Here is a 16,191-nt window from a genome sequence, read left to right as displayed (position 1 = left end):
ACAGTGGCTCAGTTCCTCAAGGCCTAAGGTCCTACCACAAAACTGAGGGAGGCTGAGGCAGAAGGAAATGTAAATAAAGTTGAATTTCTTCTAAACCTAAATCTCGCTGAACCGCCAGGATGGCTCCAGGGTGACGCCGGGGTGGCAAAAGGTTAAACCAAGTTAAAACTGTCAAAGTGGGGTGCATGATATGTATGTAGCTATGAAGAAGTGCCTTGAAAATGCTATACAAACCCTTGGCTTTGAGTGCTTGGGGTCCTTGTTGAAACCCACTGCGCCGGGCGGATACTTGGACCCCAGCTAGCTAGAAATAAACCTCACTGTGTGACTTGCATTATCGAGAGTGTTCTCTGTCTAACTGAGGGGTGGTCGACTCCATACCCTAACAATCCCATCCAAAGAACACCTTCTCAACAACATCCACAGAGTAATACTCGACCAGTTATTGGCACTGTGGCTCCTTGCACGTCGACACTTAAAACTAACCACCCCAGCCGCTCAGAAACACCTTCTGCTCCATCCCTGTCACAGCCCTGCCCCCTGCCCCCATACCCCCTCTCCCCGTATTCTTTGTGGCTTTATCACGTGTGCATTTCTGGACACTGGTTCATTCTTGCCCACTTAACAAAAACGGTAAACATGAAAAATTGCTCAGCGTCACTTGGCATCAGGGAAATACAAATCAAAACTGATGAGGGAGCAGGAGGCTGGCTGAGGACAGAGCAAAAGCTGGCGCCTTGCACCCCCCTCTCCACCCGCTCCCCTCCGTAAAAGTGTAGCATTCCTCAGGCACCCCTGACTGCCATAAAACGATAAATAGTTAAATTGCAGAGATCACAATCCTGCAGGACAGGAATCTCCCTTGCTCTACAGATGTCCTAGAGATCTACAAACAGGGAGGTTACCTTATCAATAGCACAAATTTCCAGAGGCAAATAACTTTCAGTTCCTCAAGACCTAATGTCTCCCTCCCCACCATAAACTGGAGGAGGCTGAGGTAGAAGGGAATGTAAATGATAGCAGGATCATAACACCCCACCAAGAATCTCCCTTCCCTTCACCCCCCCCCCCCCCGCAAACGGCAAGGTATATAACCTGCCATCCCTCAAAACCCGGAGCAGCAGCTCTTTTTGCCCACGGGTCCTGTCCCCGTGCTTTAATAAAACCACCATTTTGCACCAAAGATGTCTCAAGAATTCTTCCTTGGTCATCGGCTCCAGACCTCAGCCCACCGAACCTCACTTAGGTTCTAGAACTTCATCAAAAACCACAATGAGTTACTACCTCACACTACTCAAAATGGCTAAAATTAACTCAAGAAACAACAGGTGTTGGCAAGGATGCGGAGGAAGGGGAAACTTAAACTGCTGGTGGGAAGGCAAGCTGGTGTAGCCACTCTGGAAAAGAGTACTGAGTTTCCTCACACAGTTAAAAATAGAGCTTCCCTATGACCCAGCAATCACACTACTGGGTATTTATCCCAAGGATACAAACAGTGACCCGAAGGGGCACCTGCTCCCCGGTGTTTACAGCGGCCGTGTCCACAATAGCCAAACTATGGGAAGAACCCAGATGTCCATTGGCAGATGAATGGATAAAGAACATGTGGTATATCTTTTTTTTTTTTAAAGATTTTATTTGACAGTGAGAGGGGGAATACAAGCAGGGGCAGCGGGAGAGGGAGATGCAGGCTCCCCACTAAGCAGGAAGCCCGATGTGGGCTCCATCCCAGGACCCTGGGATCTTGACCTGAGCTGAAGGCAGATGCCCCACTGACTGAGCCCCCCAGGCACCCCCAATGTGGTCTATCTATACACTGAAATACGACGCAGCCATCAGAGTAAATGAAATCTTGCCATTTCAATGACATCGAGGGAATTAGACGGTATTATGCTAAGAGAAGTGTCAGAGAAAGAAAATACCATGATTTCACTCAGACGTGGAGGTTAAGAAACAAAACAGGTGAACACAGGGGAAGGGAGGGAAAAATAAAACGAGACGAAATCAGAGGGGGGAAAACCATAAGAGACTTGACTAAGGGGGAACCAACAGGGCTGCTGGAGGGGAGGGGTGGGGGGACGGGGTGACCTGGTGACCGGCATGAAGGAGGGCACGTGAGGTGATGAGCACGGGGTTTCCTATGCAACTGATGAAGCCCTGACCTCTGCCTCTGAAACTAATATACCCCATGTTTTAAATTGAAAATTTTTTTTAAAGATTTTATTTATTTATTTGACAGAGAGAGAGAGATCACAAGTAGGCAGAGAGGCAGGCAGAGAGGAAGGGAAGCAGGCTCCCTGCTGAGCAGAGAGCCCGATGTGGGGCTCGATCCCAGGACCCTGAGATCATGACCTGAGCCAAAGGCAGAGGCTTTAACCCACTGAGCCACCCAGGCGCCCCTTAAATTGAATTTAAGTAATTTTTTTAAACAACGGTGTTGTCTTTTCAACTCCTTTAACCTACAGGTTTCCTCCCCATCTCCCTTCTTCACAGTTTCTGTTGAAGCGCGGGGGCTGTTGGTCCGTGGAGTTTCTCAGTCCGGGTCTGGCTGACCGCAGGCTGTGGTGCCGCCCGCACGTCCCTCTGCCCCCGGGGCTCTTACCGATCAGCAGCTGGGCCCAGAGGCTCCAGCCGACCCCGCTCTCGGCAGGGCTGGAAGTGGGCTGTGCTCTCCACTCAGGGGGCGCGTTGGCGGAGTTTCGCCCCTTTCTGATTGTGGTGGTTGATGCTCGGTGCCTGTATCCGTGAATTCGAGGGACGACAAACAGGTGAAATTCTGGTTCTATCTGCTTGTTCTCGTTTACAAGCTGCAACTTCAGAAGGAGACATTTCCCTTGCCTGCTCTACCCTTGGCATTGCTCATGTGGGAACGGCAGGAAAGAGACTTCATCTGTCCTCTTATTTACCTAGTTTTTGAACTGGTCCCCTTTCCTGCTCAAAAGGTGACCCAGATAGCTTTCTAAAAATCATTTTGGGGGCGGCTGGGTGGCTCAGTGAGTTAAGTGTCTGCCTTCGGCTCAGGTCACCATCCCGGGGTCCTGGGATGGAGCCCCTCATCGTGCTTTCTGCTCAGCAGGGAGTCTGCTTCTCCCTCTCCTTCTGCCCCTGCCCCTGCTTGTGCTCTCTCTGTCCAATAAGTATATAAAATCTTAAAAAAAAAAAATGAAGATCAATTTGAACTCATGGGCGTGGACATGTCTCATGGGCTTCATCCCACGGTGCTCTGCCGAGGCCGAGGCATTTCGGTCCCCCTCCAGCCCCCGCGCCTCCCCAGCGGATGGCATATCCCTCTGACACCGTGCCCAAGACGAAAATCCAGAAGCCCACCTAGGACTCCGTGTCCTCCTTCAACACCCTCCACCATATCCTGCCGCTTCTAGCCCCTCAATGCTTCTCAGGGTTCCCCTGCCCATCCCTCAACCCTCCCAATTCAGACGTCAGTCACCTCCTCCCCCCCCACCCCCACCCCGGGTCACTGGGCAGGCCTCCGCAGACCCCCTGCCTCCAGCCTGGTCCCTATTCAGTTCCATCCCACGTGAGTGGAGACTCTCCAGACTTCGTGAGCTGCCAACCAGGATCATTCCCTGCCCGGTCTCATCTCTCATTTCTCGTTCAGCCTAACTCTTCAAGCCACCTTGAAGTGACCCTGCATACAGAACACTTCGATTTGGTTTTTCTGAGACTTTTCACTTTCTTTAGCTTCCTTGTCAAGAACAGCCAGGGTCTAAGATCCGTACCCCACTAGCATGCCAACAAGGTCACCTGCTACAGTGTGGGCGCTTGCAGGAGATCTGAGACCCCGGGGACAGACACAACACCCCTGGGATGCATAAACTTCACATTTGCTTGGGGGTCTCCTGGTCCATCAGGGGCCCGGAGGGGGAGGTGGCAGCGGGCCCAGGCGGATGCTGGGGTCTGGGGAAACTCAAGCCTAAGGAAATCTGGATCTTTTTAAAGAGGCTTCTCGCAAACCTGCCCAGCTTTTGCCCTGATGGGAGACACAATCTTCTAAGATGAGAGTTATTATTTCATTATACTGGTCAGGAAGAAACAAATCTGCCCTCTTCCCAGGAGGGAAAAACTCTACCTTCTATGGCTATTTGGATATTCCTGCACAAACGGCTAGAATAAAAGGTTCTCCATGACTCTTCACCAAACATGAGACACGCAAGGGCCCAAGGACCGGCTCCGGGCCGTCTTGCAGGTGTTCTGTTCCCTTCCACTCTTGGCAGACTCCTTATCCTTTGAGAATCCAGCTCAGGAAACTCCAGGCATTCTCAGGTTCCAGGGTGCCCTCTTTGCTTCATCCGCACGGTTACCGTCCACTCCCTGAAGCCCCCTGACCCCCTGTGCTGCTGCTGTAGTTGCACCGGTCACGCTAAGCTGAAAATAGGCGCAGAGCTCAGCAAACCCCAGATGGGACTTTACCTGCTCTCCCTCTAGAGCAAAGAATGCCTTCATATAGATTTGGAAAAGGTGTCCCTTCTTCCGGGTGGACACGATCCCATGCCAGGGAGCAGCCTTGAGGAGCGGAGCCCAGACTGGATTTCAGTCCACTTACGACCTTGGCCATGCAACCTTGGCAGTGAACGACCTCCCTGCCCATATGTGTGAGCCCTGAATTTATTTACCTTTTCAAAAAGATTTGAGGCTCCCCTTCCCTGTCCCCACCCAAGAGCTTTTGTGGTTCCTGCACACAGCCTGGAAAATCAGAGTAGAAACACGTCTTTTCAGAGCGGGGACAGGGAGGCGGAGATGTTCTGTGACTTGCTAGGGTTTCCCCCTGGTCTAGAGCCCAGGTCTCGCGCCTGCTAGTGAGGTTCTTGCCCCCTCCCCAATGTGGAGCAGGTTTCCTGACTTGGAGGCCAAACAGATGTCCAAGCCCCCCTCTGGCTTCGGGCTGCATGGGCTGAAAGAGGATTCCTGGAGAGCCTTCCTCCGAAAAGAATGTTCCCCCCTGCAAGTTGCGTCACAGCTGAGGGAAAGGGGAAACCACTGCTGTGAGTTGGCTTTTTCTCCTCAGCCCTGCTCCATGTAGCCTGCCTGTGAAGGAAGGGCCTGCCTCCTGAAAGACCCGCGGATCCCCTTACCCAAGAATCCAACACTGCCACTGGATGCAATCAGCAAGAGGTTCTTTATTGTTACGCAGGCGCCTGCGGGTGGTCAGCGCGCGCCTGCGGGTGGTCAGCAGCTCCTGCTAGCTGAGCACCCCAGGCTGGGGTGGTGCAGGATTTTTATAGACAGGTACAAACAAGTCCCGGATGGGACGGGGCCGATTGGCTGACAATTTGAACATTTGAAAAAAGGCATACTTGGTGTTAGTGGATTGGCCCTGGAAGACCCCCTCGCGCGAAGAGAAAGGCGGGAAGGGGAAACAAAGAGGAGAAGCTTGACCCCATCACTCAGCAGAAAGGCATCCTGTCTACGTGACCTATGTGACCATGCAGCCCCCTTGCCTACGTGACCATGCCCCGGCTATTAGGAGAGGGTATCTTGTTCAAACAGGAGTCAAGTGTCATGCCCTAAAAGCCAAGCGGTTACAGAAAGGCAAAAGAGCAGTTACATTGAATTCAACCCTGGGGGAAGGGTCTTTTCATTGCAAGGGGAGGAGGGGTACTTTTACACAACAAAAGAGCAGTTAATTAGTTAACGACGGGACGGGGGTCTTTCATTCCCCCCTTTTTCTTGATCATGGATAGAATCTTATATCCATTTGTCCTTTTCTTGCACTAAGTGGGGTGCAAGGCGCCAGCTTTTGCTTTCTCCTCAGCCAGCCTCCTGCTCCTTCATTTCCCCCTGAACAATCTTGACCCTGAAATCTTTAAGGGGGTTGAAGGTGGAAGGTCTCATCTTCTGTAACTTCTTCCTGCTGAATAGGGGTGTAGAGCTTGTCCCTACCTACTGGGGTCAATATTGATCAGTGGAGGAATATATAGGGGAGTTACGAAAGGTGGAGGCAGCTGAATCCAGCGCTGACAGTGAAGAGGCGTCCTCGCGCGCGAGAAGGATCATCTGCCGCGCGCGAGAAGGATCGTCTGCCATGGTGTAGTCATTGTAACAGTGGAGTCTCGGCACCAAGTAGAGAAACAGTGAACAAAGCAACATATTAAGATTAATAAGGCAATAAGAATGAGAAGCCCGAAAAAGAGATTCGGCCATAGTCCTCCTTCAAATTAGGAACTTAACCATTTACTTAGAGAGAAGGATCTTGTAGGGCCTTAATCTGGGTGTTCATATCGTTTATTATTCCTGTGACATTTTTGTGATAGTCTGGGATGTATACGCAACATTCTGTCTTGATAATTGCGCATGTGCCCTCCTGGGCTGCTGTAAGGACATCTAAAGCCATCCTATTTTGTAGGACTTCCCTGCGTGTCTGTGACACTTTGGTATTAAGTAGGGAGATGCCATTTAGTGAATCATTGAGTGCCTTTGTAGTATATTTATTAAGGGCTTCTACATGCCACATGACATTCTCTAGTCCCTCAGATGGAACAAAGATGGATGCTAAGTGATCATACCATTTAAAAACAGATTGTGTCCATCTTTGTTTCAAGTTGGGGAGATTAGCTGGAGTTGTAATGGTTTTAGTAATGCACCCATGGATCCAGGCAAATCCTGAAGTACAGCGACCTATCCACCCTGGAGGAAGCCAGGGCCACAGGTTGGTTCCACATATCCAGTGGGTTCCGTTTGGAGCTGGCCATCTGATGCCAGGTCACCTTGCCCAATCAGTAGCAAACCGGTCAGTAGCCTGGAGTACTATTACTTGGGAACACATTTCTAAAGACAGCCATCCTAGATGTCGTGCGTTCTTTGCCCAAGTATCACTCGTATGATTTCTTTGTTCCCAGCATAAAATTGCCTTCTGACTGAGCCGTCCAATTGTGGGTGTGAGCCACAGATATGTATCCCAGATTTGATATATACCATCCTTAGTATAGCGATAAGGAGGGTTTTGTAACTTAGGCCCATATTGGATTGGGGAGTTATGGCTTGACAGTAATCCCCTTTCCTTCCAAATAGCTCCATGGGCATGTAGTACCAGGAAAGCATATTTGGAGTCAGTATAAATGTTAATTCTTAGACTTTGGCAATTGCAAAGTGCTAGTGAGCACTATGGCACACCTAGCTTTTCTTATTTTTTTCTATGAAAACTACTGTCATCAGAAAACCAACTGTCATTCATATTTTTAACAGGGGCATCTTAAATCTGGCCAGATAGAGTAAGCAAGATCAATAAACTTTGAACATTTTTGCTCTATAGAGAAAGAAATACAGAGGTCAGGTTCGGGCATACAGGTAACTAGGTTTAAAGTTTGACAAGTTTTAAGTATTATTTCTGGCATATCTGTTAGTGTAGCCCAGTATTTAATAAGTCGGCCTCCATCATCCATTGGTGGCCTTTGGCTTCTAAGACAAATCTGGACCTGATGTGACATCATTACAGTCAGGGACTGTCCCATAGTGAGCTTTGAGGCTCTTTTATGAGGGCTGTTCTATGCTTAGCTAAAGCATCTGTTTGCAATTGCACCTCAACAGAGGTGGCCTCTAGGATAAATATGACTAAGGGATGAAACCAATAAGATGACCTCTGAGTGGTCCAACCTTAACAATATCCTGATTACAGAGGATCATTGTCAAGTGGGAGAAAACTTGTCAAGAGATAAGGGGAGTTCCCCGTGCATCATCCAATCCAATCATAAAGAAAGTGGGGTCATCCATTATCTCCACAAGTCCATAGTTAATCCTATGGAGTGCGGTATGCTGGCTTTTAGACAATTTCATTATCCCAGCCACACACAAGGTGTTAGTTAAGTTATACAATTGTAGGGGAATCAATCCCATTTTCCAGTTGTTTAATCATGTGCTGTGGGGTCTGCTAATATCCCCACAAAATAATAAGATCGACTAAAGAAGCTATTGTGCAACTTCTCTGAAGTTTACCTCAAATTGTTTAGCATAGGTAAGCAACATTTAAAGACAATCAAATCTAGAATTTAACATCCATAAAGGCATGTTACTAAAACATAATTTTTCTCTCTAAAATAACCCTCATTTCCAGAGATAGCCAAATCAGGACTAATTCACTTGTGAAACAAGTCCAATTTTAACAAACTTGGCCTAATTATTTACATAAGCTCAGCAAGAACAGTGACTGTGATCAATAGATCTTTTAGAATCTGCTTTGCTGGAACTTTGTATAAGGAATCTCTAGGTTGAACTTTTAGTAGCCTCTCCGGGCCAGAAGCCAAGCCCTGTACTTGCCATCAGGCATGCCTGCAATACCTGTTAATTTGGGCGAATGCCTCTTCTGAGTCTCCGCACCTACCAAAGAGTGACATTCTTTACTCACCTGGTGAGGCTGCTGGGAACTCTGTAAGCAAGGTATCAGGCCAACAGTCCCAAGGGGCTTTATGGCTCCAGGTTTCATAAAGTCAACCTTAGTTCCTTAAGGCTGTCTGGTCATATCTGAGTCTTTTCAAATATGACATCCCAGTCAAAGCCTTGGTAAAATAACCAGTTTCCAATGGTGTCCTGTTACAAGGAAAACAGATTCTTATTGAACTTATGCAAATGACTGATTGCCATGGAAGAATGAATACTTACTGAGACCTTTTGGTTTCAGAGGGTTCAGATAGAGAGAAAATTTGAATGCTTTGAGCATTTTACTAATGAGCACTTTTACATCTCTATAAGTTGCAGATAACTAGGAGGAAGTATCCCTAGTCTGGAAGAGCGAACATGAGAGAGAACCAGCAATGTTTAAAGTAAGACAAAACATTAAGAGACACAACACTATAATCTTTTAGTTCATTTAGTCCCATGTTACTAATTCTGGTGAGTGCGGCTTTAGTCAGTTCTGGAAATTCTTACCCATTTCAGTTTTAGGATTTTCAAGCATATCAAATATCTGTATTTGTCCTGAAAGTCCTTTATAGGAATCTCCTTGAAGATAAAACTCATTTTACCAGAGAATTAAAACAATTATAAATGACAAAAACTCAGAATGGATATGGTTAGAGCTAAAGAGACACGGGAGTTTACAATTTAGCTGCAAGGAAATCAGGTTATTTCTGAGATACATAACATTTCCATTGTTACAGTATCAAGTGGTGATTTCTCAAAACGTTAAAACTTTAGGAAGTGCGTAGAATCTCTAGAATAGTTATAGCATTTTCCCAAATGTAACCCAAGGTTTATCATTGGTTCCGTAGTACTTCATGAGCAACTTCACATACCAAGGAAAAGCCTGAGTTAAAGAGATTTACAACTTAAATCTTGTCAACATTTCCTAAAATCTTAGAAAGTGTTGAAGCACATGCCTAAATATAATTAGGGATGTTGAACACCTGATGAAACAAAACATAGGAACTGAATTTTTCAGGCAGGCAAAGAGAAAACCATTTACACTTTTTAACAGATCAATTAGCTAAGAAAACTTTGCCCCTTTTAAACAGAAAGAAAACCAGCTTTTTATACCAGTGTCTTTCCCTTTTTTTATTTTACTTCTAAGTGTGCAGTCTTAAGATAGGAGTTTTCTGGGTTTCACTCCTATCATGAATGATGTCGCAGACAAAGGAGGGGGATCTTTCCCCTTCTGTCCTGTTCCCATCCCTCATGGGAATTTAGGAGCGTCTTAGCTAAGACCTGTCTGTATAAACCCCGGACCAGGCTACTCCGGGGAGTAGATGACTGTTATGCCATATGACGCCCCGTGAGATTCAAGATGCAGCCCACTCAGACTCCGTAGCCGAAGTGGTGGAGCCATACAGACACATTCACACAGTCAGGCACTCTTCAGATTCAAACAGGTTGGATACCCTCCCCTTCTGGGCATCTCTGGCTAATGGGAGGTAATCAGTCTCCCCTTTCACTCTTTACAGATTAGAGTGAGTTTCTATGGTTACAGGCAATGGAGGATGGTAACAGGGTGTTTTCGCAGTCCCTCAAGGTTGGGCTGTTTCCTTAACCTCTCAAGGCCAAATGGCCCTTATACTAGGCAGTATAATCTGTGTGGAGGCAGGTCAGGAGAGTGCTAAATTACCTTGGAGGCTGTTTTTCTTTCTTTTTTAGTCTGTCCTGACCATATCTAAAATTTCCTTTGTGAAGATTTTCGTTCACAAACCTTTTATAATTTTCCTTTGCATTCAGGTTTTATCCTGAGTCATTTCCTTCCAAACAACCATCTCATTTAGGACAAAATTACCCTCCCTTACCTTCAACAAAATGTATTCCCATTCCTTAAATCTTTCTTACATATCTCCTACTTTCCTACATACAGTTTCCCTTTATTTCCATCAGTCTTAGTTACACTAAGCAGAACTTTGTATTCTTAGAAACACCTTTAGTTATTAACCAATTGTGAACTGCTACAACAGAATTCTTCAGGTGGCAAATTTATCAATCAGTTAAGTGGCAAACAAGTTTACCAACAGATTTAAATACTCTTAGTTTCTTTGCAGTAAGGAGTCAAAAAGCACAAACCTACATCCAGTAATTAACAACTTAGCATTTTATCTTGTTAGGTTAAGACAATTCAATTCCATTTGTCATCCAAGTGAGACTTTAAAACTTTCAGATTACCAAAGACTTTGAAAGCTACTCCAGCAATTACCCATTAGAACTTTGAGATAGACAATTAACCATCAGTTTAGTCATTTCTTTGCTAACAAATTTTAATAACACAAGCTTATTTGACCTTCAGTAAACTTCGAAGTTTCACATCTACTGCTGTAACTTCAAAGACACGTCTTATCTTAATTAAACCAACAAACTTAACTTAGTTCCAACACTGATTTACATTCCACCTGGACCCACTCCACTTTGAATGTTTACCTGAGACATGCGTGGGAAGATCTGGAGTGGGGGTGTTCTTCTTGCTCCTTGACAGTGAAGAGAGAAGGAGCTGTGGTGCATGACCTAGAGGCCAGTCATGCAGGCTGCACACACGTTGGTACAGAAACACGTAAGGGGGAAACAGATGAAACAAAGCGCCGCCAGGAGGCAGAGAAAGGATTCCCAGTTTTGGAGCTCCTAAGCCCCCAACAGAGGAGCAGACGCCATGCTTTCCCACCAGCAAGGGGGGAGGGGTTAAGCAGTCCAAGTCAGGCCAGAGAACACAGGGAAACTTCCCCGAAACAAAGAGAGTTTCGGCAGCTGCTTGGGAATATTCCTTATGGTCTCTGTCTCGAGTTAGACTAACCCCAGTTGGCTCCAGTTATAGCCATCAACACGGGAAGTGAGTGTGAGAGAAGCTCCATTTTAGAATCAAAGAAAACACCAAGGACAATGAACAACACAAAACAATCAACAAAGAGGTCGCTGCGCGGTTTCGGTATATCACCGAAAGCAAAATTTCCACCAGCCCAGGGAGCCTCGAGGTCTCCCTGCGGTGGACAGACTCCGTCCAGAGCCGAGGCACCTCTGGAACGGACAGACGGATATAACCCTCGGACAGATGAGGGGCCCAAAAAATCGGGCCCCTCGACACCCTGGAGCGTCCCCCAGGGCTGGCAGGGGAGAAGTCCGAGCTCGTCAGCTCCTTCTCAAGCTGCCTACAGAATACAGACCAACAACGCACGCTGTTGTACAGTCCTATTCTGCTACCCGCAGAACAGGCAGGACAGAGGCCTCACAGGACGAGAGACAAACAAGGACGTGAGAAAGGAGACAAAGACACAGTTATTAAAAGTTAAATGCTGGCCAGCTGACCTCCCGGTGGGAGTCAGTTGGATCCGTGGGCAGGAGTCCGATGATCTCGGTGGAACCTCCAAATGAAAGACCCGCGGATCCCCTTACCCAAGAATCCAACACTGCCACTGGATGCAATCAGCAAGAGGTTCTTTATTGTTACGCAGGCGCCTGCGGGTGGTCAGCGCGCGCCTGCGGGTGGTCAGCAGCTCCTGCTAGCTGAGCACCCCAGGCTGGGGTGGTGCAGGATTTTTATAGACAGGTACAAACAAGTCCCGGATGGGACGGGGCCGATTGGCTGACAATTTGAACATTTGAAAAAAGGCATACTTGGTGTTAGTGGATTGGCCCTGGAAGACCCCCTCGCGCGAAGAGAAAGGCGGGAAGGGGAAACAAAGAGGAGAAGCTTGACCCCATCACTCAGCAGAAAGGCATCCTGTCTACGTGACCTATGTGACCATGCAGCCCCCTTGCCTACGTGACCATGCCCCGGCTATTAGGAGAGGGTATCTTGTTCAAACAGGAGTCAAGTGTCATGCCCTAAAAGCCAAGCGGTTACAGAAAGGCAAAAGAGCAGTTACATTGAATTCAACCCTGGGGGAAGGGTCTTTTCATTGCAAGGGGAGGAGGGGTACTTTTACACAACAAAAGAGCAGTTAATTAGTTAACGACGGGACGGGGGTCTTTCAGGAAGGGCCTGCCTCCTGCCACAGCAGCTCTCCACTGCCCCCACCCTGGGGCGCCTTGGTCCCGGAAGCCAGCCAGCAGAGAGCAGACCTGGTGACCTCAACTGGCAGTGTGGGCAGCCTTCCCGACATACCCTTGGTCTGTCCAGCTGAATGCCTGCTTTGTCTGCGAGTGGGGATGGGCAGGTGTGTTTCTGCTGTCCCTAGACAGCTCCCCCACACCCCTCTGCCTCTCCTCCCCCTCCTCCTCCCCACCTTGTGCCCCCAGGAGAAATGTGCTCATAGCCAGGGCAAAGTGGGCCCACTGCATTAAGGTGTCATGAGGCCATAGCTGGCCAGATATCTGCAGGGCTGGTGCGAGATTTTTCCTGATGGGCAGGACCTCGCACCCAGCTGTCACTGGTAGGCCACGGGGATGGGGGAGCAGAAGGGCCAGGGCATGACCCAGTCTCTCTGCGGAAAGCTGGTGGCTTCTCATGAGCCACTGGCCCCGGCTCCAGCCTCAGGCCAAAGGCTAGTGAAAGCAGAGGGCAGAGGACGCCAGACTGCCAAGCGCAGAGGGCACAGACCTCAGGGAGGAGACACAGATGAGCCCCCGTCATATGTCCCAGCCTTTGTCCTCGTCACTCTTGGACACACACATCCATGCACCAATGCCCAGCTCTGGACTCCTGAACCCCTGCTCGGGGCCCACAGAGAAGCCAGGCCGGTTCAGCCACATCTTGGCCCTGTCTGCCAGGCCAGCCCTGTGATGTGTGCTGTGGCCAGCTGCCGGCAAGGTCAACAGAGCTGGGGCCAAGTAGGCAAGACCTTGGTTTCCTACAAGCAGGTCAGTAAGGATGCTGTGGGGGATGGGAAAAAAAGAGCCTTAGATTATGGGGTCGGTCAGCCCTGAGTTCAAACCCCACTTTGGCCTCTAACTGGTGCATAGCCTTGTTAAATCCCCCAACTCTGTTATGAACTGAATCGTGTGTCCCCTGAAGTTCCTATGTTGAAGCTCTAACGCCTGGTACCTCAGAATGTGACTGTGCCTGGAGACACAGGGCCTTTAAAGAGGGGATTAAGGCTAAATGAGGTCAGGAGGGTGGGGCCCTGATCTAGGAGGACGGGGTCCTTTTAAGCAGGGACATTGGGGATGCTCAGGCAGAGGGGAAAAAAGGCCATACCAGGACACAGCGAGAGGCAGCTGTGAGCCCATGGGAAACCAATCCTGTGACACCCCTGTCTCAGACTTCCAGACTCCGGAACTGCGAGGAAATAAATTTGCTCTTTAAGCTCCCTCCCCTTGTCTGTGGTATTTCTGGACGGCAACCCCAGCGGGCTAATACACCCCCATTCTCTGAGCCCCGATGTCTTCATCTGTAAACACCTCTTTCACTGGACTGTTCTGCCAATGAAATAAAATAAAGCAGGGGAATCCCTCACCAGTAGCAGCGCAGCAACAAACCCCACCCCCACCTCCCACGCCCTGCTCAGGCTCAGGAATTGTGAAACCCTGTTTCCTTGTTTTGTGGCTCTGGGTCAGGCCCACAGGCCTGTACTCACCCAGTCCCACCTTCCCAGGGGCAGAAACATCCAGACGAGGCGGGGTCGTGGGGGAAAGCAGGTAGCCCCACCCCTCCTGCCTTCTGGCCTCTGCTGGCAGCATCCCTGTGTTGGCCTGAGGATGGTAGGCCGGACGCACACACACAGGCACACACACGCGCACACGGGCTGATCTTACAGTGGCTCCTCAGTTCAGCCCCCTGGCTTTTTCTGCCTGCTTCCTGGGAGCTGGACATGGAACCCCAGGGCTGGCCCGGGGCCCGATCTATCATCTGGATCCCAAACCTGCCCTAATCTGGGGGCTCCACTGGGACAAAAGGCCCCCTCTGACTTCCCCCATCCATCTCTGGCCTCGTGGGAGGCAGTAGGCACTGCCCTTATAGCTGGGGGTACCAGACTGCAGAGCAAGCTCAGCGCAGGGCTGTGGGGAGCCCTGGAAGCCCAGGAAGGGGACAGTGTGGCATCGCTGGGGGGCGTGGGGGGGGGAGTGGCGGAGGGAAGGGCAACCTGGGATCATGGCTGGCTACCCTCAGTTTCTAGGTATTTGCTCACCTATCCTAAGCCCCAGCCTCAGAAGTCCTTCTAGCTGGCTGCGCCCTGAAGCCAGCCCTCCCACTCACACAGGGCTGGCCCGGAGCCAGAGTCCGACAACTGTTTGTTGACTGGCTGAGGGAGCTGGTTGACGCCCAGGGGTTTCATTCCTGAAAGTCCAGCCGCCCCGCCCTGGGTGCCCTGCTCCTTGCCATTCATTGGGGCTCCATCTGAACCTGTTTTGTTCTCTGCTGTTTCCCAGGGCCTGTAAGAGTGCTGACACTTAACAGGCACTCGACACATACACGTGTTTAATCAATGCTGAGAACACAGACATGAACAGTCCGAATCTGGAGGACAAGGCAGAAGCATCAACCGACAACTGCAATTTGATGAGAGGTCTCTTGTGAGATGAGCTCAGGGCGCTGTGGCAATGTGTCCAAGGACTGTCTGGTCAACTCAGGAGGTCAGAGAAGGCTCCCTGGAGGAGATGGGCTCTGAAGGATGACTAGGAGTCCGACTGCGCAAGGACTACAGGGAATGGTATTCCTGGGATAAGCAGCAGAAGCAGGAAGGTGTGAGAGCATTCTTGAAAGGACACAGAGGTGGGGATGATGGGAACCAAGGGTGGTGCAGACAGGCGGAGGGGCAGACAGGAGCTGGGGCTGTGAGTAAAGGAGCTAAAAGTACATACAGATTCTGTCAAGACAGGGCCCTCAGGGATGCCTGGGTGGCTCAAGTGGTTAAGCGGCTGCCTTCTGATCAGGTCATGATCCCAGAGTCCTGGGATCGAGTCCCACATCAGGCTCCTTGCTTGGTGGGGAGCCTGCTTCTCTGGCTGCCTCTGCCTGCCTCTCTGCCTGCTTGCGTGTACTCTCTCTCTCTCTCTCCCTGGCAAATAAATAAAATCTTAAAAAAAAAAAAAAAAGGCCCTCAGCAGAAGCGGGGAGGAGGCCTTTTGAGCCCCACCTTGGAAGGGAGTTAGGCATTCATGGGGGCTTCTGGCTAGATGAGCAGAGAGCTAACCTCTTGAGGAAAAGAGAGGACATTTTTTTAAAGGGCATTTATTAAATTCTCCCCCCACACAGCATCCCTTGCCCCACCGCCGCAGCCCCGGGGGGTGTGTCCACCAAGAGAGGGCCCCATCAGTGTTCCCTGGTGGCTGAAGCTGGGCTTGTCCCTGCAGGTGCCAAGCTGGCTTCGCTGGGTGGTCCTGGAGCGGGAGGGGCTCAGAAACGGCGGAGGGAGGGGGGTGGGCAGCTATGGGCACTGGCAGCTGAGGACAGTCTCCAGTGTCTGGACGGGAGGCTTGTCTCAACACACACCCTGAGAGATGCTCCTGAGATGCTGGGAGGGTCCCAAACAGGCCAGCTCCACCCCAGGGGGCACGCTGGGCAGCTGCGGCCAGGCCGCCCCTCCGAAGGGCAGTCCTGGGGGAATGTACGCCCTCCCAGGGAACCACGGAGTGGGGGGCACGGGGGAGCAACAGAAGGGACAGGGTCAGGCGCGGCTCTGTTTGCTGCGGCTGGCGGGAGAGTCCCTCCCCTCTCTGAGTCTCATTTCCTGTCTAAGGAAGAACGTGGCCTCTCCGTGCTCTGTCTCTTCTTCATGAAACACTCGGCCTTCATGCTTCATAGGCTCAACTCTTCAGCCGTGTTGGTCTAGGCACACTCCGTATGCTGCAAGCAAGCGTGACGCCTGGGCATCCCATCCATCCCATCCCCCCGGGAGTGTG

This window comes from Mustela nivalis (assembly GCF_964662115.1).
Source record: "Mustela nivalis genome assembly, chromosome: 6".
Taxonomy (NCBI): domain Eukaryota; kingdom Metazoa; phylum Chordata; class Mammalia; order Carnivora; family Mustelidae; genus Mustela; species Mustela nivalis.
This window is presented reverse-complemented; position numbering follows the sequence as displayed.